Consider the following 24,741-nt stretch of genomic DNA (forward strand, 5'->3'; position numbering starts at 1 on the left):
GACCCAGTGGCAGGTATCTCCCATGCATTTACTTAAGCCTGCTGCTTACATGTTTAACCTTCCTATGATTACTACCTACTCGATCGTCGCCTCCCACGGGGCCTCCTCACACCGGCACTGTTGGGGATCGTAGTAGAAATTTAAAATTTTCTACGCATCACCAAGATCCTTCTATGGAGTTTACTAGCAACGAGAGGGAAGGAGTGCATCTACATACCCTTGTAGATCGCGAGCGGAAGCGTTCAAGTGAATGGGGTTGATGGAGTCGTACTCGTCGTGATCCAAATCACTGATGACCGAGCGCCGAACGGACGGCACCTCCGCATTCAACACACGTACGGAGCAGCAACGTCTCCTCCTTCTTGATCCAGCAAGGGGGAAGGAGAGGTTGATGGAGATCCAGCAGCACGACGGCGTGGTGGTGGAAGTAGCGGGGATCCCGGCAGGGCTTCGCCAAGCGCAAGCAGGAGGGAGAGGGAGGCCCAGGGGCTGTGGTGCGGCTGCCCTCCCTCCCCCCTTTATATAGGCCCCCTGGGGGGGCGCCGGCCCTGGGGATCCCATCTACATGGGGGGCGGCGGCCAAGGGGGGGGGGGAACTTGCCCCCCAAGTCAGGTGGGGCGCCCCCCACCCCCAGGGTTTCCAACCCTAGGCGCAGGGGGAGGCCCATGGGGGGCGCACCAGCCCACCAGGGGCTGGTTCCCCTCCCACTTCAGCCCATGGGGACCTTCGGGATAGGTGGCCCCACCCGGTGGACCCCCGGGACCCTTCCGGTGGTCCCGGTACAATACCGGTAACCCCCGAAACTTTCCCGGTGGCCGAAACTGGACTTCCTATATATAATTCTTCACCTCAGAACCATTCCGGAACTCCTCGTGACGTCCGGGATCTCATCCGGGACTCCGAACAACCTTCGGGTTTCCGCATACTAATATCTCTACAACCCTAGCGTCACCGAACCTTAAGTGTCTAGACCCTACGGGTTCGGGAGACATGCAGACATGACCGAGACGACTCTCCGGTCAATAACCAACAGCGGGATCTGGATACCCATGTTGGCTCCCACATGTTCCACGATGATCTCATCGGATGAACCACGATGTCGAGGATTCAATCAATCCCGTATACAATTCCCTTTGTCAATCGGTACGTTACTTGCCCGAGATTCGATCGTCGGTATCCCAATACCTCGTTCAATCTCATTACCGGCAAGTCACTTTACTCGTACCGTAATGCATGATCCCACGACCAACCACTTGGTCACTTTGAGCTCATTATGATGATGCATTACCGAGTGGGCCCAGAGATACCTCTCCGTCAAACGGAGTGACAAATCCCAGTCTCGATTCGTGCTAACCCAACAGACACTTTCGGAGATACCCGTAGTGCACCTTTATAGCCACCCAGTTACGTTGTGACGTTTGGCACACCCAAAGCACTCCTACGGTATCCGGGAGTTGCACAATCTCATGGTCTAAGGAAATGATACTTGACAATTGGAAAAGCTCTAGCAAACGAACTACACGATCTTTGTGCTATGCTTAGGATTGGGTCTTGTCCATCACATCATTCTCCTAATGATGTGATCCCGTTATCAATGACATCCAATGTCCATAGTCAGGAAACCATGACTATCTGTTGATCAACGAGCTAGTCAACTAGAGGCTTACTAGGGACACGTTGTGGTCTATGTATTCACACATGTATTACGATTTTCAGATAACACAATTATAGCATGAACAATCGACAATTATCATGAACAAGGAAATATAATAATAACCATTTTATTATTGCCTCTAGGGCATATTTCCAACAGGCACAGCGCTGGTGCATGGGTCCATCCCTGCCACGTCGATAAACCTGAGCGGTCGAGCTCTGGCTCGCGGCACGCCCCACGCACGTCACCTCACCGGGCCCTCAGTGCCTTCACTCCCCTCGCGGAGCAACCGGCGGCAGGCTGGCAACCATAACAACAGATCGTGTTCTTCCTTGTGCTGGCTCGCAGGAATCTCATGAGGATAACACCAGGCGTCATAGAGAGCTCCCACCTCTTCCAAGTAATCCGCTTGCACATTAAAAGGGGGCCTCCTGAGCATCGCGACTCAGGAGCTCTTACTGGCTCTCCAGCCCTCACCCCCTGGCCTTGACCACGGCACGCGACATGGCATACCAGCGGCGGCTGAGCTTGCTCGAGGGCCGGGACCTGCGGACGTAGAGCACAAAGGAGAGCATTGGAAGGGGGAGGACTCGTATGGGCCTGACCTAGCTACGCTGCGGATGTTCGCGCACAGGTCTGGCGCATCACGAAGAATTGACCCCGGACCGCCAAGATAAGTCACGAGCTCAGATCAACTAATCGTTGGAACCTAGGAGACACGCTCGCCGCAGCCCTGTTGCGGCAACGTCGCCTCCCTTTCTTATCTTACCACGGCTGCTTGAGCGCTAAAGGGGACCCCCTGAGCATCGCACCTCAGGAGCTCTTACTGAACCTCGGGCCGCTCACCTCCTGGCCTTGACCATGACACGCGACCTGGCATACCAGCGACGGCTGAAGCTTGCCTGGGGACCGGGACCTGCCAGCGTAGAGCAACAAGCTATCGCGAGATTGGAAAGGGAAGACCGAGCCTAAACAGGACTTGCGTTCACAAGGCTTCCATAATTAGGATAACATCAACAAAAGACATTGCAGACTCTTTACATGCCCCCACGGGGTACTTCTCGATTCCTCGCAGGGAACAAAAGACGAGAACCTAGGAGAATCCTATCTACACACTCCCGCGGCCGACGCCATCATCAACAGTGGGCCGCGGGAGGCCGGCGCCAACCCCATCCAGATCAGTGACGGCGGCGGCTGGACTTTGCGGCCCTGCTCCGGGTGCGGCGAGAGCTCGGGGGCACGTAGCTGTCGTCGCTTGTCTCCGGAGTCTCGTAGAGCTCGGGAGAACCGCTGGACTCCCAAGAGTCACTGCTTCTGGAGCAGCCGCGAGCGGGGCGCGCCTCATCCTGGCGCTCCCCTTCGGGGCGACACTCCAAATGATGACCCTCCGCGTCAAAGACCTTGAAGAACAGCGTGGAGGCGCCGTCGTACTCGAAGTGGATCGCGAGGGCGCCCTCCTCACGGCCAACCCACGCGACCTCGCCCCAGCCACGGGTCATGAAGATCTTGCCGGTGGAGGCTGCTTCAACCTCTGCTCCGGTCGGTGAAGCGTCGTAGTCGGCATGCTGCAACCAGAGCTCGAGAGGCCCCCTCGGCGGCATCACGTCAGAGAAGAAGCGCGGGAAGTGGATCCAGGAGCTTGGGGGCATCGCCGCCCACATCACAAGCTCGCGTGAGGAGTCCGCGGCATGGACTCCGGGAGCGACGGTGCTCGTCGCCGCAGCGCGTCGACCTTGGCCGCAGGGCGCGCGCCGACGCTCGTTGCTCCTTCCTCCCGAGCCCCCGACTTGGGCGTACAAGGGCAGTGGATACCCAGGAGGAGGCCGCTCACACCAAGGCCTCATCACCACCTACATCGCCGCAGCGTCGTGACGGTGGACCGACCTCTTCTTCGGCGGAAGTAGCGCCGGCGTGTCGAGGGGGATCTTTCCCTTCTCGTCAGCTGAGAACCTTCGGATCGGCGCCATTGGAGTTGCTACTAGCAGTAGAGCGGGGGAAGAAGAAGCAAGTGGAATGGGAAGAAATGGGCGACGGGGGCTCCGCCCCCTTCCTCATTTATAGCAGAAGAAGGCCAACCAGCGCCCCCCACGATCATAGGTAATGATGGTTTTCCTTGCATGTCGCAGGGACTTGTCAAGTCGGGCAGTTGCCGAGGCAGCGTGGGGAAGCGGAGACGCCCATGTCCAATCAACCGCCACGTGTCAACCGAGGTTGCAGGCTTTTGGGGCCGGCGGCGCTCCGCGCTTAACCTTTGGCTTCGCCTTGAAGCCAAGCCCGAGCGCGCCTTGGGCCCGGGGGCTACTGTCGGCGTTCTGCGAACGGGGGTCCCCAGACTTGCCTGCCTGCGGCCCACGACGTTGCTGAGCTAGCAGGCCTATGCGGCCCATCTTCATCAACAAGGCTTTCAAGACCCTCGCGAGGGGCCAAGCCTCGCGAGGCGGGCGACGCAAGACCTCCTCAGGAGCGACCTCGCCAAGAAGGCTCACGAGGGGCAGAGAGATCAAGGCAAGGCAAACCTCGCGAGGTGCGGTGCTCCGCGCTTGACCTTTGGCTTCACCTCGAAGCCAAGCCCGAGCGCGCCATGGGCCCGAGGGCTACTGTCGGCGTTCTGGGAACGGGGGTCCCCAGACTTGCCTGCCCGCGGCCCATGGCGTGGCTGAGCTAGCAGGCTTGTGCGGCCCATCTTCATTAACAAGGCATTCAAGACCCTCGCGAGGGGCCAAGCCTCGTGAGGCGGGCGACGCAAGACCTCCTCAGGAGTGGCCTCGCCAGGCAGGCTCACGAGGGGCAGAGAGATCAAGGCAAGGCAAACCTCGCGAGGTTCTCGTGATGTGAGCCATGACGACCGAGAACAGGCGGGCGCCAGACGGGCGCTAGCACGCGCAGTGTTCTGTTTTCCTCTTTGGTGCTAAGGAGGCAAGCGCAGGCGCAGAGTACCGAGGCATCAAGCAAAGGTTTCCATATCGGTGCAACGAGACCAAGACCAGCGGGCGGCAAGATGGAGGTCACCATGGAGCCCAAGACGGCGTCGCCACCAGAGCCTTTTGCAGGCGAAGACTGCTTTTGTCAGGATAAGCTGTACTAGCTATCCCCTCTCAAATTGGCCGTTGTTGGCTTCCTTCCCGCTCAATATTTGGGGAGAGGACCAGGGCCTATATAAGTAGAACTAGCCACCACAGTAGAATGGGTGGATAACTCATTCAGAGGCATCTCACCCACACAAGTTCGTCAAGCACAAGAACACCTCAACCTCAGGAGGCTGTTCTTCCCCTTGTACTGTTCGTCATCAGCCCAAGAGGCAATCCACCACCACCACACTGGAGTAGGGTATTACACCACAACGGTGGCCTGAACCAGTATCAATCTTGTGTCTTTGTCTTGTGAGTTCGCCGAGTTCGTCCGCGAGATCTTAGAGAGCTAGGGCGTGGATCGGTAGGGAGGAGATCTTCGCGTGCACCCCAGTGTTCGAACCTCAAGGGTTTTGCCGGAACCCGTGATCTGACAAGTGTATCGCTTCATACCCACTAACGGCCCATTATTCCATTGGGTTGTTTCCAACCTGTGTTATCTTTCGGCCTTCTCAGGGCCCATTTATTCTTGGGCTTATTTCCAGCATTCGGTTACTTACGGCCCGTTACTGGCCTTTTCTGCTTGTGGGCCAAATTCAGCCCGTGGTTACAATCGGCCCGTTTGTGGCCCATTAATCCGTTGGCCCATTTTCATAGCGTCATCAAATACGGCCGATTAACAACGGCCCGTTATTGTCGGCCCATGAATGGACGGTTCCAAATCTAGCCCGTTTACGACCCATAATGCAGTCTGTTATTGGCCCATGTTTGGCCGATTGATCATACAGCCCGTAGAAGGCCCATTGTTTCTACGACCCTTACAAGGCCCATTGTTTCTATGGCCCATAGGAGGCCCATGGTAACTATAGTAAATATGTAGCCCATGGTTATTGTGGCCTAGTTTTAAAAAATAGGTTATTGCGGCCAAACCGTGGAAAAAGAACTGCATTGACTACAAGCAAACAAATAAACAAGACAACAAGGAAATAAACAAGCAAGCAACTTACGCTAGGCTATCACGAATATTACACATATTACATCCACTGGGCATCAAAGTTCGCCACCAGTGCAAATATAGGGAACAAAGCAGCATATCATATACACTGGTTGTCAAAGTTGGCGACCAGTGCAAATAAACGCCGCAGCAAAACAAGTCCAGAACTGAAACCACTTTAGAAGATCTCAAGAAACAATATCCTGGGTACCCATAATGCTGGCAAGATGCTTAGCAAGCTTATTAACTTTCTCTTGTTTGGCGGTTAAATCCTCCAGCGCTTGCTATTGCACCCGAAAGTATGCATCTGAATTTTGCAGGGACTTCCTCAGTCCTTCAGCTTCCTGTTGTAGCACATCTGATCGATGTCTTTCAACTTGAAGTTGATACTCAAGAAGACGAACTGATTCAGGCAGCGAGTTCGAAGAGCTTGTTCCAGCAGTAGTGGCTAGTAACTTGAACACTACATCAAGACAGGACTTTTCGGTTCTCTCACTGTCGTCAAGATAGTTTTTATCAGCTTTCTTGGAGACCAACAGGGATGTCTCACTATCTTGAACCTTATCTGCATTACTTCCTTTACCATTCCATAACGGGGTACTATTCTCCAATATTTTGTCCGCATTCTAAAAGAGAAACAAGCAGACACATCACAGGGTTACCTTGTTGTATATGAAACTCATTTTCGTAAATCAGTTCAGTAGTAAAGTGGACAGGATAACAGCATGAAACAAACATATATCTATGTACCATGGTAACTTTATGGTCTATATCGTTCTAGTTTTTGTTGCCAAATCAAGATAGATACACAGTTCAAATAATATTTGTTCAAGACAAAGTAGAATAGACAGAATATAAGTGTGGGAAACTATAGAGCAATAACAACACTTGTAATGTGCATGACATGGGAACATAACTGTTTATTCAATTGAAACTGAAATCAACATAGAGCAAGTTACAACAGCAAACCAGATAAAGAAACAGGTTTAAAACGTACCTGTTGCGCCATTGGAGTTTCAATTCCATCCTTAAAATTTGAAAATAGTTGGTATGAGTAAATACAGTGATGCAAGAGCAAAGGAGTATGAACCATAGCTACAGAACCTGACCTGAGAACAATTTTTCTTCTCCTTTAAGCATTGAGTTGGGATTCAGAGTGGTGGTCCTCGTGCTTTGGGCACTGCAGTTCCCTTACTAACTGATCGTGTTTGGGTGCTCTGTGGTGGAGACGGTGCTGTGTCAACTGGAACTGGGTTACTATCTGCTGGGGTTGGGGTTAGATGGGGTGTAGCTGGTTCTCTGTCCAACTGGGTAGGGGTACAATCTGCGAGAGTCTGGGCTATGTGTGGTGGGGCTGGTTCTTGGGCAAGTACAACCGTGGTTCTATCTGCATCAACTGGTAACACTATCTTTTCTAAAGACCGTGTTGTTACTCCCTTAGATACTTCCATCACCCTCTCCAATTCAAATGGCTGATAAACAAGAAAAGTAATTGAATGTACATACATTGTACGATAAGACAGGTGCAATGGATAGTGGGGAATAAAAGAGGGCATGAAATAATTCACATTTATGTTGTCTAACCAAACAGGATAGCATGACACAATTTCACATATATGATGGCTAACTAAACAGGATAGCATGACACAATTTCACATTATGATGGCTAACTAAAAAAGTTGGAAAGACATAGTTCAAAATATGATGACTATGTAAACAAGATGACATGATATAACTATATAATGTGTTTATTAAATAGGTTGGCATGCCATAATTCACATACATGCCACCTATGGAAACATGATAGCATGATATAATTCACGGATAGAATGATATAATTCAAAATATGACAACTGTAAACACTAAACGTGATGAGATGATATAACTATATGATGTCTTTATTAAATGGGTTGCCATGCCATAATTCAGATAGATGCTGTGTATGTAAACATGATGGCATGATATAATTCAAATATATGATTTATATAGTAAGCAAGTAAGCATATGGCAATCCATATACGATGTAAAAACTAAGCAATGCAAGACAACATGCATGACATGGGTAATATAACCCTGCCAAGTTTGAGCATAGACCTCAGGGGGGAAATAGGACTGGTCATCAGTCTCTGAATCCTCCTCCGAGGAGCTCTCTGTAACCAACAAGATGTCTGCTTCAGCAGGTAGCATTGTCTGCTCTGAATACCTTGTTTTCACTCCAGATACTTCCATCACCGCTTCAAAATGGCTGATGCACAGGAAGAGTAGTTGAATATACAAATGTTGTCGACAAATGGAACATGTAATACAAAAAAATGATAGCATGATATAATTCACATACATGATGATTAGCTAAACAGCATGGCATTGGATAATTCACATATATAATGCCTTTGCAACAAGATAGCATTGCATAATTCACATATATAATGTCTTGCAACAAGATGGCAATGCATAATTCACATATATGGTAATTAGACACTAAACAGGCGGCTTTCACACAAAGCATGTCTAAACTAATCAAATGACATAGCAATGCAAGACACCATACGCACGATATGAGCAACATAACCCTGCCAAGTTAGAGCATACACCTTGGAGGGAAATAGGACTGGTCATCTATCTCTGAATCCTCCTCTGAGTTTCTATCCATAACCAGCAACATATGCGCTTCGTCAGATAGCATAGTCTGCTCTGAAGACCTTGTTTTCACTCTAGAATTTTCCATCACGGTGTCAAATGGATGATGCACACGAAGAGTAGTTGAATGTACTAACATTGTTGACAAATGTAATACGTAACAAAAAAAGGATGGCCTGATATAATTCACATATAAGATGACTGGATAAGCAGAATGACATTGCAAAATTCACATATATGATGCCTGGCTAAACATGATGGCGTTGCATAATTCACATAAACGACGAATAAACTAAACAGATGGCATTCACACAAAGCATGTCTAAACTAAGAAGATGACATATTTGATGTATAAAGTAAGCAATGCAAGGCACCATATTCATGATATAACCAACATCAGCATGCCAAGTTAGAGCGAAGACCTCATGGGATAAATAGGAGTGGTCTTCTCCTTCTGAATCCCCCTCAAAACATATATCTTCCTCTCGATTACAATCCGAAATGGGTGGAGGGGGGCTGCCTTGCGCCTACCATGGAGCGACGTCTGCATGAAATTTTATTGTCATGCAAGGCTCGTCTCTTTTGCTCTACATGTTCAGTTCCATTGTGTACAATAACTGACATGCATAGGAATAAAACATAGTGAGATTATGTAAGGAGTACATGCAGAAATCCAGAGTGATGGTAGCAACCTGTGGATATACCCAAAATCAATGATAGCAGGCAGATAATGGCTTCAGTTAAAAAATACAGATAATGGTTTCTTTACTATTTGTTTCCCACCCAACATGAAACTCATAGTAGACACCAGAGATTAACCAGATAGTAGATAGATACTATTGATTGCGGCCCCAATATGTACCCCACAACCATTTAAAAACTCAAGTTTGACCATTAGTTTGGAGCTGACTCAGAGTCTAATCGGTGAACAGGATGATAAAGTAGCATGTAATATTAAGCGATGCATAACGTAAGCAGACACGAAAGAGTGCGACCTCTCTTGCGGACCCGTGTAGTCCTCGAGGTCATTTGCTCGGTTGATGGTGGTAATGCAGTTGTCATGGCTGCCAGCGGCGGGGAAGAAGATCTGAGGCGGCGAAAGACAGTCTGGAGGCCGGATCCCTGCTGTGCTGGACCCTTCTGTCGTTGGAGCAGCTGAGCTGGGGTGGACGACGGCGCAGCAGGAGCGGGACAAACCACACAAGGTTTTCTTTGACAACTATCTGTAAGAGAAGTAATTCTGTTAGGGCTCGTTTGAATTGGAGGATTCTAACAATGCAGGGATAGGAAATACACAGTAATAGGATAGGAATGCACGTGCAAAACAGAGAATTTAAAAACACAGGATTTCTGCCAGTCTGGGTGTTTGGTTCACAAGAATTGGAAGATCACAGGATGCAAAGAAGCATGGTGAGATTAAGTCAAACCACAAGAAAATGTACGGTTATAATGCTATTATGCTACTATCTCTTACTCTTGTGATACATGAATAGGAATTTGAAAAGGAGGACAAGTGGATATTAAAATTCCTACAGTTTTTCTTTCAAGGAGACACTAAAGTAACAAATCCTACAGTTTTCCTTTGCTCCATTCCTTTGAACCAAATGCATGAATAGTAGTACCATAGGAAACTTTCCAATTCCTATGATTTTTCTTCACTTTTCCTTTCAAGCACTGCGATTCTAGCAGGCAGGATTGAGCAAGGAAAAGCCTACACTCAAAAAATGTTTTTGTGCTACTTCTACTACTTTGAACCCAGACCATTGCCCTACTAGCTCAACTCCCAGGCCCATCGACAAATGCACAGCTCAAACATGCAGAGATAAATAATGATGGCGTTCAAGAGAGTCCATCATGGATAGCTAAGTTGCCTGGTACCTCACTGCTTGTCATATAGTAGGAGAAACTAATCGTATTTCACGTTACTGCGTGTGCTCAGTGGACAATATATATAACATGTAGAGTAAAAAAAGAGATGCAACAAGTGTACAACCTCTTTGGCGAAGCCATGTCAATCTCAGCGTGATTGGGTTGGTCGGTGAGGATGATCCGGCTGACTTGGCTGTCGGAGGAGGGGAAGAAGATCTTAGTCATCTTGAGATGGAGCCCGGGGTACTGCTCCGCTGTGATGGAGGGTTTCATCATTGGCGCAACTCCGGTTAGTTGTACGACGCCGAGGCTGAAGCAGGACAGGAGAGACAACATTAACCTGAGTGGAATGCTAATAGCATCTCCAATAGATAACGTAAAATACATAACCACAAAGTGCTAGATGTAAAATACATCAGCCGTTCATCTCTGAACTTAACTGTCAAAACTGAATTTAACTGTCGAAACTGAACTTAACTGTCGAAACTGAATTTTGCTGTCGAAACTGAATTGTACTATCGAAACTGAACGCACTAGTAGCAGAAAAGTAGTAGCAGCAGCAGTAGTGCGTGCAAGAGCCGGGGCAGCTGGTCGTGTAGCAGCTTCAGGTGAGGCTACATGTCAGTCGATTGACTTTTTCATCTCTGGTCAGTCGATTTTCCAGCCGTTGGATATGAAATCAACGGCCTGCAGTTCATCTTCAACCTCCACCCCCCTGAGCCGACATCCACCACCGGCCAAATAGCCGCCCCGCCCGCCCCAAAACCACTCCCCACCACCGGTCTGCCGCCGCCCCGGCCATCCCTGTAGGCCCCCCGTGCCAAGCTTTTTCTCCGGCGATCCCCACGCCATTGCCCCACCACCGCCGGCGACCACCACCCCCACCCTGAACCCTAAGATAGATAGTGGGGTACCTCTCCGGCGAGCTCCCCTCCCCGCTGCGGCTGGTTCTTACTTAACTCTGGCGACCCCCCCACCCCCTGAAAATCGACTGACCCTAAAGTCGATTCAGTTGACTGAAGTGTAGCTAAATCGGAGCAGCATCGCAAGCAAGAGCAAGAGCGAGAGCAGCAGCGCGAGCAAGAGCAAGAGCAATAGCAAGAGCAGACCAAGCAGGGGACTGAGAGCAAGAGCAGAGCAGCAGCGCGAGCGAGAGCTAAAGCAGCAGCAGCTCCTACTGATGTGGACGTCACCACCGAGGGAGCGACGTCGTGGAGGAAGTGGCCGGCGACGCCACCGTGGATGGAGCCGCGCCGTGTCGGCTCGGGACTGAGCGCCGGCAGCACCATGAGGTCGAATCAAGAAGAAAATGCGGCGATTAGTGTACAACCTCTTTGGTGGTGCCGATTAAGCCTCATCTTCATCCGAGGAAACGGTGATGATGGTGCTCTTCCGGTGGTGCAGGTGAAGACGGCGGTGTGGAGGTGGCGCAAAAGACGAGGGGAACGTTGGGGCAGCTCCTTGGAGGTGGAGGACGGGGTGGCTGAACCGGCGGGACGACGAGATCGACGACGGATCCTCATCTGGTATGGTGGATGAGGGACGTCGAGGTGTTGCTGTGGACGACGTCGTCGGGGAAGAGGCTCCGGCTGGGTGGCGGACGGAGGAGGGTGTGGGGCTTCGCGGGTTTTCGCGGCCTCGGTGTACGAATGGGTGGGCGGATGGGATGGGAGTGGGGAACCATGGCTTAGGGACGCGCTTGTCCGACGTGTGGGGTAAGTTACGAAAGTACCCCCACCGATTTGACCTAGGCGGTTCTTTCAGTTCAGGGGTATCATGGGCATTTCGCGTGTCGAGATTTCACAGGAGGTGGGAGTTTTCACGCGCATTGTAATTTTGGAATAGCAAGGCGCAGGTTGAGATGAAGGGAGTTGTCGGAGCACAACGAGACAAAGATATATCTTAAATATTTCGGGGTAACAAGGCGCGGGTTGAAATTTCCGGACAAGCCTAACGTGTACTGTACCAAATCAATTCGCACTTCCGTCGACGAAAAAAAAGAAATCAATTCGCAGCACACAAGAGAGTCTAGTCCCATTGTAAGGGCATATTTATCCCTTAGTTGTTTTGGTGATTGATGACAATGCTTTTGCGGACTAATCGTGTGCATTGAGCATTTCAGACATATCATGACTAGGCACAAGACAATTTGGTGCCCCTCGAAGACTATTGAAGACGGCGTCTCTCTACATTTCTTTTCGGTGGATTTGAGTCGTAGGAGAGCCGTACTGTTAAGAGGGGGTCCGCGTTGGAAAGGTTTGTGTGGAATCAACACGTACACATCTGTTCCTTTTGCACCACCTTTCCTTTGGCTCTTTGGAGCATCCTCCGTTTCTCCGTGTCTTTGCAAAACGAAGGACTCCTAGTGTTGCTGATCTGGGGCATGCGGTAGTACTGCTCTCCCGAGCGGTAGTACCGCAGTGCCTTGCGGTAGTACCGGCCGTAGGCACGGTAGTACCGCAGGTACTCACGGTAGTACCACTCCTTGGGAGCGGTTGTACCGTGGCCTCTGGCCAGGCTCAGCTGCTCGAGCGGTTGTAGGGGCGGATGTAATTTTTTACATCCGCGCCCTACGCGGTAGTACCGTGAGCCCTGGCCTGGCACATCAACATGAGCGGAAGTAGGGGCGGATGTAATTTTTTACATCCGCGCTCTACGCGGTAGTACCGCTTGCCAGGTGCGGTAGTACCATGTCGGATTTTTGCATGGACCGAAACTCAGCGAAAGTTGCTACGGATGTATTTTTACATGTCTGTGCCTTCTCAAATCTAGACCAACCCTGCCTTGCGGTAGTACCACAAGGGGTGCGGTAGTACCGCTCCAGCGGTTCTACCGCCCTTGCCACAGGCTGGTCTAGCTCCTGCTGCGCTAGCGGTAGTACCGCAGTACCCTGCGGTAGTACCGCTTGCCAGGTGCGGTAGTACTGCTCGTCGCGTGCTGTGTTAGTGGATAACGGTTGGATTTGTTCTTTTTTTGAAAGGAAAGCGGTAGGGGAAGCCCCCACAGCGAGTTTTTTCTTAAATAATAAGAACCCAAATGCACGCCCGTAAGGACTTGAACCTGGGTGGCTGGGTTGTACATCCACTCCACTAGCGAAGTGAGCTAGGCTCACTTCCCTATTGGATTTGTTCTTCCACTATATAAGGGGAGTCTTCTTCTCTGAGTTGACTACCTCTTCCATCCCTAAGCTCCATTGTTGCTCTAAGCTCCATTTTCGCCCGATCTCTCCCCCTAGCCAATCAAACTTGTTGATTCTTTAGGGATTGGTTGAGAAGGCCCCGATCTACACTTCCACCAAGAGAAATTTGATTCCCCCCACTAATCCCTTGCGGATCTTGTTACTCTTGGGTGTTTGAGCACCCTAGACGGTTGAGGTCACCGCGGAGCCATATTCCATTGTGGTGAAGCTTCGTGGTGTCGTTGGGAGCCTCCAATTAAGTTGTGGAGATTGCCCCAACCTTGTTTGTAAAGGTTCGGTCGCCGCCTCCAAGGGCACCAATAGTGGAATCACGGCATCTCGCATTGTGTGAGGGCGTGAGGAGAATACGGTGGACCTAGTGGCTTCTTGGGGAGCATTGTGCCTCCAAACCGCTCCAACGGAGACGTACTTCCCCTCAAAAGGAAGGAACTTCGGTAACACATCCTCGTCTTCACCGGCTCCACTCGTGGTTATCTCGTGCCTTTACTTGTGCAAGCTTATTTGTGTTATATCCCTTCCTTGCTTGTGTGCTTGTTGTTGTTGCATCATATAGGTTGCTCACCTAGTTTCATATGTAGACAACCTACTTTGATGCAAAGTTTAAATTGGTAAAGAAAAGCTAAAAATTGTTAGTTGCCTATTCACCCCCCCTTTAGTCAACTATATTGATCCCTTTATTAAGGACTTTGCCGTCCGAAGAGTATGGTTGACTCCGTAGACGGTGAGGAGGAGCACCCCGGTGTGATTCCGTCCTCGTCTACGGCCGATGGGGGAACCTTGGTCTCACGTGAGGATTTCAATGTGGCTTTGGACACATTGAAAACCTCCATGACGGCCGAGGTCAAAGGCATGCTTAAGAACTTTCTTGATGGTCTTAAATCATCCACCGCACCATTGGAAGTGGTCGATCCCACTAACAAGGTGACGGATGCTAACTCCGACAAGGGGGAAGCTACTACTAAAAAAGTTCCTTTATCTAGTGGTAGAAGTGGAGATGGCATCTTTGCCCATGTGGAACCTCCGCTTACTTATGGTGGACCGATTCCTTCCAGTCATTTGAATCATCCCGGTTCTCCTCCTAAGATTATGAAAAATGAGGACTTTGATGCTTGGGTTTATCGCTTTAAGCGTCATTTAAACCATGTTAATACTAATCTTTGGAGAATCATTGAAGAAGGTTTTTATCCGCATGACCGAAGCAACTTCACCCCTAGAGAAGCCGCGGATAATCAATTCAATGAGAATGCTCTCTTCATCATCCAAGATGCAATTCCACCCGAAGATATTGCTCATCTCCGGCCCTTCACCATGACCAAGCAAGCATGGCGCCATGTTGTTTCCCTACAAGGGAAGCACAAGCATTCAACGCTCCAACTATGAAGTGGTGCAAGATGAAGTCGATGAGTTTGCAATGAAAGAAGATGAAGAACCTCGTGAGCTTTATTGGAGATTAACTACTCTCGCGGTCTCACTCCGAGATATGGGAGCAGGGATATGGATGACAATTGGATCAAGCGCAAATTCCTCAACGCCATGATGCCTTACCACAAGGCCATGTCCTCCGTCATTTGTCAAATGCCGGATTTCCACACCTTGTCCTCAAGTGAAGTGTTGGATGAGTTTGTGCCTATGAGTATCTTGGACAAGACCGCCGACAATGCGGTGTTACATTCTCAAAGAGCAAAGAAGCTCAACCTTGACTTGAAGGCCAAGGTTAGTGTGGAAGAAGAGGACGAAGAGGAAGAAGAGGAGAGCAATCCCGAAGATACAAAGTATGCTTATCACGAACACATGGCTCTTGCTTCAAGGCAATTTTGGAGCAAGAAGAACACAAGGCCCAACTTCAACAAGAACAACTCAAGTGGCGCGAAGGGCAAGCAACGAGTGAGGACTTGCTATAATTGTGGCAATGTGAGCCACTTTGTTGCGGAATGCCCTTATGAGAAGAGGGAAGACAATGGTGGCAAGCTCATCCGAAAAGACAAGGCCAAGTCCTTCCCCAACAAGAGCAACTTCACCAAGAAGACTCCTCCCAAGGGGTTGGTGGCACAAGAAGAGTACAATGAGGATGATGATGATGATGAATATGGTGAGTCGGTTGCCATGGCCTCCGTTGCCATTGTGACAACTCCACGGGTGTCTCTCTTCGACTCACCCAATGAGAACATCACCACCAAGTGCCTCATGGCTAAATCCACCAACAAGGTAACCCCCAACTTCAAAACTACCATCATTAATAATCCTTGTTTGACGGATTGCATTGATGAACATGAGGGGTCTAATGTGGAGGAGAATGAATTTGAGTCTTTTATGAGTAAACTCAAGGGTAAATCCAAGAAGCACTTCGTAGATCTCTTGGAACAACTTTGTGAAGCCAATGACATGATCGAGGCTCACGAAGATACCATCTCTAAGATGGAGGGGCATAGTCGTGACTATGCCGATGAGATTTAAGATCTTTCCAATGCTCTTGAGGAAGAGCGAGGTCATCGTTTGGCTGTTGAGGAGTCATACAACGATGACCACGCTAAATTAAAGAAAGATCTTGATCATGCTCTTGTTGTATCTCGTGTGCTAAACTCTGAGAAGGCCAAGCTTGGGGTTGATCTTGCTAGACTCAAAGAGGAGTTTGATTTACTTGACAAGGCTCACAAGGTCTTGAAGGGTGCTCATGCTAGCCTCAAAGAGTCTCATGATCAACTCCAAGTAAAGCTAACCAAGGAGAAAGCCACTTTTCCTCATATGGTCTTAATTGATAATGCAAATGCTACTAACCCGTGTTGTGAGCATGTGCATCTTGTTGAGGAGAATGCAAAGTTGAAGGAGCACCTTGAGAAAGGCCTTGTGTCGTGCATACAAGGTGAGAAGAATCTCAACGACCTTTTGAGCAATGAAAAGGAAGTTGTGGCCAAGGAAGGGATTGGGTTCGCGCCCAAGTCCAAGAACAAGAAGAAGAATGACAAGGCCAAACGACCTCCTCCTCTCCAGCAAACCTTTGTGAAGGAGGGAGAGGGTGCTTCTAAGGAGAAGAAGAAGAACAATGTGAAGGGTGGTGATGCCAAGAAGGGCCATGCTACCCCTCCCAACAAAGCCGGCGACTTTAACCCTTCTTATGTGTTATGTCGTGCTAGTGATGGACATGTTTATGCCAAATTTGTTGGTTCTCCTTATGAGTACATTGAATGGTCTATTTGGGTTCCTAAGACCCTTGTTACTAACATCAAAGGACCCATTACAAAATGGGTACCTGAAACCAAGCATTGATCTCTTGTAGGTGTTTTCTTCCGGTGGGGGATCATGGTTGCTCGATAGTGGAGCCACAAATCATATGACCAGAAGCAAGGACTTGGTGGTGGACGTGGACAAGATTCCATCTATGCCCACCAATGTCGAGTGGGATGATGCCTCGTCTTCTAAGGTATTGGGACTCGGCAAGTTTGTCATTTCTCATGATCTCACGATCGAGAAGGTCATGCTTGTTGAGTCCCTTGCATACAATTTACTTTCCGTTCGTCAACTTGCACTCATGGGCTTTGCCACTTTCTTTGATATTGATACCGTGGCCCTCTTGTGGAGCAAGACTCTTAAAGTAGCCTTTGTTGGGCATGTCGAGAATGGCCTCTATGTGATTAACTTTTTGGAGCGACCCACTAAGACCGCGACATGCCTAATGGCTAAAGTTGACGTGGGATGGCTTTGGCATCGCCGTTTAGCCCATGTCAATATGAGATCTTTGCAAAGTATTCTCAAGGGGGACCATGTCCGTGGACTAACAAATGTTAGTTTTGCTAAAGATCGTGCTTGCAGTGCTTGTATCGAAGGAATGCTACATGAAAAGGCTCACCCTCCCACGACTATCATTTACTCGAAGAGGCCTTTGGAGCTCCTTCACTTGGATCTCTTTGGGACTCCATCCTTTGATAGTCTTGGGGGTAGGAAGTATTGCTTGGTGATTGTGGATGATTACTCAAGATACACTTGGGTATACTACTTCAAGAGCAAGAGTGAGACTCAACAAACCGTCATTGACTTTGCAAATGAAGCCCAACGCCAACACAATGCAAAGATCTTGACAATAAGAAGTGACAACGGCACCGAGTTCAAGAACTACACCTTGGATGAGTTTCTTATAGTGATGAGGGGATCAAGCATCAATATTCTGCACCATACACCCCTCAACAAAATGGTGTAGCGGAGAGGAAGAACCGGACATTGATGGATGCGGCAAGGACCATGATGGCGGAGTTCAAGTCTCCATACAACTTTTGGGCCGAAGCCATCAACACCGCGTGTCATGCATCCAATGGGCTCTACCTCTGCAAAGGCTTGAACAAGACTCCATATGAGATACTCACCTGTAACAAGCCCAACCTCAAGTACTTTCGGGTGTTTGGGTGTAAGTGTTTCATTCTCAAGAAAGGTGTTCGTTTGTCTAAATTTGAGGCTAGAGCTCAAGAGGGCATAATTGTTGGTTATGCTACAAACTCTCATGCTTACCGTGTCCTCAATAAATCCACGGGACTTATTGAGGAGACGTGTAACATGGAGTTTGATGAGAATAACGGCTCCCAAGTGGAGCAAAGTGGCACTTGTGATGTAGGTGATGAAATTCCTCCCCAAGCCATAAGAAGAATCGGTGTTGGTTTTATCCTACCCATTGAGGATCCCCTTGTGGCCGAAGGAGAAGGAAAATGTTCCACTCAAGTGGAACCATCATCAACCCAAGGCCCACACGCTTCCGAAGAACAAAGTGAAGGCCCTCAACCTCATGAACAAGACCAAGGGCAAGATCAACCTCAAGACGGTGTTGAACCGCCAAGTGATGCCCAAGGTCAAGTTCTCTCCTCCGAGCAAGTTCAAGATCAAGAGCAAGCTCAATATCAAGAACTAGCTCAAGACGACGCTCAAGATGATCAAGTTTCCTCTCCTCAACTCACTCCTGAGGAGGAATTGGAGCGTCGTGCCGCCAAGATTGCATCCAAGCTCTCTACCAAGGGTCATCTCATGACAAATGTTCTTGGAAGCATTCAAAAGGGGGTAAGCACTCATAGACAATTGGCAAACTATTGTGAACATCACGCGTTTGTTTCATGTGTAGAACCCCAAAAGGTCTATGAGGCGCTCGAAGATCTGGATTGGCTTAATGCCATGCATGAAGAACTCAACAATTTCGAGCACAACAAGGTGTGGAGATTGGTGCCAAGGCCAACGGAGAACCATAATATCATTGGAACCAAGTGGATATTCAGGAACAAGAAAGGTGCTCATGGAATTATCGTTCGCAACAAGGCTCGTTTGGTAGCATGAGGCTACTCCCAAGTCGAGGGTATAGACTATGGTGAAACCGTTGCTCCCGTTTCTCGCCTTGAATCCATTCATTTGTTGATTGCCTATGCTTCTCATCATAATTTTAAGTTGCAACAAATGGATGTGAAGAGTGCTTTTCTTAATGGTCTTACTAATGAGTTGGTGTATGTCAAGCAACCCCCTCCCCCCCGGGTTCGAGGATCCCTATTTTCCCGATCATGTGTACCAACTCAATAAGGCACTCTATGGCCTTAAGCAAGCCCCACGTGCGTGGTATGACCATCTTACCGAGTTGTTGCAAGATCGTGGTTTTGAAATTGGGAAAATCGACCCCACTCTTTTTACTAAGAAGGTCAAAGGGGAATTGTTTGTGTGCCAACTATATGTTGATGACATTATCTTTGGTTCCCCCAACAAAGCTTTCAATGAGGAATTTGTCGCTCTCATGACCTCCAAGTTCAAGATGTCCATGATGGGAGAGTTGAAGTTCTTTCTCGGGTTCGAGGTCAAGCAAAGAAGAGAAGGAACCTTCATCAACCAAGCCAAATACACTCAACACATGCTCAAGAGATTCAAGCTAAGTGATGTCAAGTCGGCTTCCACTCCGATGCCCGTCAATGCCAACTTGACATAGATCCCAATGGTAAAGTAGTGGATCAAAAGGTATATCGCTCCATGATTGGCTCCTTGCTTTACCTTTGTGCATCTAGACCGGATATCATGTTGAGTGTGGGAATTTGTGCACGGTTTCAAGCCACATCTAAGGAAAGCCACTTTGTGGCAGTCAAGCGAATCTTTCGATATTTGGCCCATACCCCAAACTTTGGCTTATGGTATCCAAGAGGATCTAACTTCAACCTTATGGGCTATTCGGACTCCGATTGGGTGGGACACAAAGTGGATAGGAAGTCCACTTCCGAAGGGTGCAAGTTTCTTGGTTGCTCTTTGGTGAGTTGGTCTTCCAAGAAGCAAAGTTGTGTGTCTCTCTCGTCCACTGAAGCGGAGTATGTGGCCACCGATAGTTGTTGTGCACAACTTCTATGGATGAGGCAAACTTTAAAGCATTACGGTGTCATTTGTGACAAAGTGCCTCTTTGGTGTGATAATGAAAGTGCCATCAAGATTTCTCTCAACCCGGTTCAACACTTCAAGACGAAGCATATTGAGATTCGGTATCACTTCATCCGGGATCACATTAGGTGAGGAGAGATCGAGCTCAAATATGTCAACACTCATGATAACCTTGCAAATATTTTCATGAAGCCCTTGGATGAAGCAAGATTTCGCGAGTTAAGGCATGAGCTAAATATCATTGATTCAAGCAATGTTGCTTGAACCCTTGCACACCCCACCATACTCAACTTGTTATCTTGTTTAGGTGTAGGCATGGACATAAGGGGAGTGTTGTTCTCTCAATGAACTCTACCTCCCCCCATTATGCATAAATTGATCAACTCTTTCACATTAGCCATTGTTGATGGTACTTGTGGTTCAAAGACGAGTTTTGGTCATGGGCCCAAGGATAATTCTTCGTGGTGCCATACCAATTGACTCAAACATAGGCGGCTCCAGCCACCGCCCTCTCATTGGAGAGGTTGTGTTGCGTGTTTAGTCCTTGTTGTCTCTTGCCTCCCTTTCTTCCTGCCGAGCTTGCGTGAGTTGTCTCGTGGGTTAGCTCTTTGGGTTGTCCGTTCGCTGGAAGGTTACATTGTAAAGGACCCTTTCTTCTCTGTTTTTGAAACTTGCATTTTCTTGGGTCTACGGTACTACCGTGGCTTGCCACGGTACTACGGCAGGAGCTGCGCACGGTACTACTGCAACCAGCACGGCATTAATTTTTTACTGCCGCTGGAGGAGCGGTACTACCGCCCACGGTGCGGTACTTCCGCCCGGGCGGTACTACCACGATGACGCGCGGTACTACCGCGCAGTCACGAGCGCGTGGGGGTTAAAAGCGGGCAGGGGGAGTTCCAACTCCCCCATACCCATTCAACTCTTTTTCCCCACGCCGTCTCTCTCTCTCCTGCCCAAGAACGGCGCCGGAGAACCTCGCCGGATCTCCGTCTCCGGCCGCTCTCCTCGCATTCCGTCTAGTGGGATCGTTCCCCACCACGTCCTCTTGCCATGGAACAAGGTTTCTCCCCAAATCCCTCTCGCTTTGGTTCGTTCTTTCATCTCTAGGCTTTTGGGGAGATGCATGTTGTTCTTGAGATTTTAGGCCAAATCTTTGCAAGAGTAGGATGTAGGAGAGTAGTAATGCATGGAGATGGTATTTGGTATGTTGCCCAATGCTAGTTCTACTTGTTTCACCTGTTTTGTTGTGGTCTTTGCATTGATCCTTCTCGCTTCTCTTGCGTGCTTTTGTGCTTTGTGTCATAGGTGGTGGCTCCGGTTCCCATGTCCATCGTTCCAATCCCAGCCGTGACACGGGTTCCAAGCGTCTGCGCAACCAAGATGAAGCTCCAGAGGGCTCCAATGCCCCCAACGCAAAACCAAGACCACTGCCACCAAGAACAACAAGCCCTCCATGGGCATGGATGAGATACCACTTGCTGAGTTCGTCACTCGACGGAGGATCAACCCCTATGTGGATCCCCATGCCAACTTCAGAGGGAATGATTTGTTCTGGACTAAGCAGCATAATCTTATCTATCTGGATGTGATCAAGGCCAAGCAGAACATCTACGTGGACGTACACTGGATTGACATGAATCATATGAGGGAGGATAAGCACCGTGACTACTTTGGTGAGGCTTTGGACCTCGTGGAGAAGTTTGGCATTGAGCACGTGATCTCTTTCCACCTGGACTTTGACCCTGAGATTGTGGCCCAGTTCTTTGCTTCGGTCCACTTCCATACTGATGAGGAACGGTCCATGACCTGGATGACCAATGGACAACAGATGACTGCTAAGTGGAAGGACTTTATGGATTTGCTCCAGGTGCCTGATGAGGGGCTCAACAAGCCCGTTGGTGTTCGCCCTCATGCCAACCCCGAGTCCGCTAGCAAGAACAAGCTCCAGCAGTACCTTGTTGAGAAGAAGCTTCCCAATGACAAGAAGACGTGGGTGCTGAACCCATTCCTTGAGATCATGCACCGGATCTTCCGCAACTCCCTCTTTCCACGCATTGGTGACAAGGACAAGGTGCATGCCTATCTTGTGGATATGATGCTCATTTGTGAGAAGGTGCGTCACTCTCAGACACAACCACTTGACGTCTCACACATCATGTGGTGGGAGAAGCTCTATCCCGATGATGAGTTTGTTGCCCCTGACTGAATCCGTCCCGACCCCATCAGGCTCCGCATCAAGCCTCAGTGGGCTAACACCACTACTCATGCTGAGGTAGAGGCTGCCAGAATGGATGTTGATGAGGATGAGATTGTGGAGGAGGAAGCGGATGAGGACAGCTCTGCTGGGTATGCCCCTCCCTCTTCTGAGCCTTCATGGGCTAAGAAGCTGAAGGCCAAGATGAAGGCCTTGTTCTGCATGCAAGCCAAGGGGCAGTACAAGACTCATGTTGCTTCCAAGGAGAGTCGCCGCCGTGACAAGAGGATCTTGAGGACATTTGGAGAGGACATTACCAGCGGATCCGAGAAGCACATCACTCCAGAGGCTGAATGGAGGGTGAAACATGGTTACAAGTGGACTAATTCTGAGGAGGAGAGCATTCCCACTGCCGAGACCGACGAGGAGCATGACAAGTGATCGCGTCAACTTGAGCCACCACTTGTGTCGTAGGTGTCCTCTCTTCCTTTTTGGTGTCTCGATGCCAAAGGGGGAGAGAGTGTAGGATTTGCGAGTTGTGTGTCGTGTTTCGTGTTGTGTCGTGTTTCGCTTTGCTTTCGTTCCGGTGAACCTCCTTTGCTTTGGTTTGGTTTGTACTTGTGAGACCAATGTTTCTATCATATGGTGTAAGACATAAGCACTCTAGCGTACCTTATTGAGCCTATGCTATCTTGTGCCCTTTACTTTATGCTCTTAGTTATTATCTTATCTCCTTGCTTAGTGTTAGCTTTATTGTTGCAAGATATGCCTTGTCAATAAAATAAAGGGGGAGTGTTGATCCTAGTATGTGTGTCGTGCAGTCCAAAGCACTTCTCTAGATAGCACACATCTAGGGGGAGCCAGTCTATATTTTATAGATGTGGGGTTTGCCATTGTTCTTTTTTATTTCCCGTTGTGCAAATCCTGTATTGTCATCAATCCACCTAAAAGGGGGAGATTGTAAGGGCATATTTATCCCTTAGTTGTTTTGGTGATTGATGACAATGCTTTTGCGGACTAATCATGTGCATTGAGCATTTCAGACATATCATGACTAGGCACAAGACGATTTGGTGCCCCTCGAAGACTATTGAAGACGGTGTCTCTCTACGTTTCTTTTCGGCGGATTTGAGTCGTAGGAGAGCCGTACTATTAAGAGGGGGTCCGCGTTGGAAAGGTTTGGGTGGAATCAACACGTACACGTCTGTTACTTTTGCACCACCTTTCCTTTTGCTCTTTGGAGCATCCTCCGTTTCTCCGTGTCTTTGCAAAATGAAGGACCCCTAGTGTTGCTGATCTGGGGCATGCGGTAGTACTGCTCTCCCGAGCGGTAGTACCGCAGTGCCTTGCGGTAGTACCGGCCGTAGGCACGGTAGTACCGCAGGTACTCACGATAGTACCGTTCATTGGGAGCGGTAGTATCGTGGCCTTTGGCCAGGCTCAGCTGCTCGAGCGGTTGTAGGGGCAGATGTAATTTTTTACATCCGTGCCCTACGCGGTAGTACCGTGAGCCCTGGCCTGGCACAACAACATGAGCGGAAGTAGGGGCGGATGTAACTTTTTACATCCACGCTCTACGCGGTAGTACCGCTTGCCAGGTGCGGTAGTACCGTGTCGGATTTTTGCATGGACCGAAACTCAGCGGAAGTTGCTACGGATATATTTTTATATGTCCGTGCCTTCTCAAATATAGACCAACCCTGCCTTGCGGTAGTACCGCAAGGGGGTGCGGTAGTACTACTCCAGCGGTTCTACCGCCCTTGCCAGAGGCTGGTCTAGCTCCTTCTGTGCCAGCGGTAGTACCGCAGTACCCTACGGTAGTACCATGGCCCCGTGCAGTAGTACCGCTTGCCAGGTGCGGTAGTACCGCTCGCCGCGTGCTGAGTTAGTGGATAACGGTTGGATTTGTTCTTCCACTATATAAGGGGAGTCTTCTTCTCCGAGTTGACTACCTCTTCCATCCCTAAGCTCCATTGTTGCTCTAAGCTCCATTTTCGCCCGATCTCTCTCCCTAGCCAATCAAACTTGTTGATTCTTTAGGGATTGGTTGAGAAGGCCCCGATCTACACTTCCACCAAGAGAAATTTGATTCCCCCCACTAATCCCTTGCGGATCTTGTTACTCTTGGGTGTTTGAGCACCCTAGACGGTTGAGGTCACCGCGGAGCCATATTCCATTGTGGTGAAGCTTTGGTGTCGTTGGGAGCCTCCAATTAAGTTGTGGAGATTGCCCCAACCTTGTTTGTAAAGGTTTGGTTGCCGCCTCCTAGGGCACCAATAGTGAAATCACGACATCTCGCATTGTGTGAGGGCGTGAGGAGAATACAGTGGCCCTAGTGGCTTCTTAGGGACCATTGTGCCTCCACACCGCTCCAACGGAGACGTACTTCCCCTCAAAAGGAAGGAACTTCGGTAACACATCCTCGTCTTCACCGGCTCCACTCTTGATTATCTCGTGCCTTTCACTACAAAAAAGTACACTTCCGTGATGATACGTGTTTGTCACAGTAGGCCACGTTTTCTGTCATGCATGTACATCGATGACAATTTTATGACAGAATCAAGATAGTCATACCTGTGCTATCGTAGAAGTGTTCCATGAGATTACCAAAATTATCATCACAGAAGTGTCCACTTCCATGACGATAAATCTCGCGTCATAGAAGCGCTTTCGTCAAGGGTGACCGACATGGGGCATCCACCGTAACGGCTCGCCGTTAAGCTATCGGGTCCGGTTTTGGATCC

The sequence above is a fragment of the Aegilops tauschii genome, chromosome 5, assembly GCF_002575655.3.
Source record: "Aegilops tauschii subsp. strangulata cultivar AL8/78 chromosome 5, Aet v6.0, whole genome shotgun sequence".
NCBI classification, from domain to species: Eukaryota; Viridiplantae; Streptophyta; class Magnoliopsida; order Poales; family Poaceae; genus Aegilops; species Aegilops tauschii.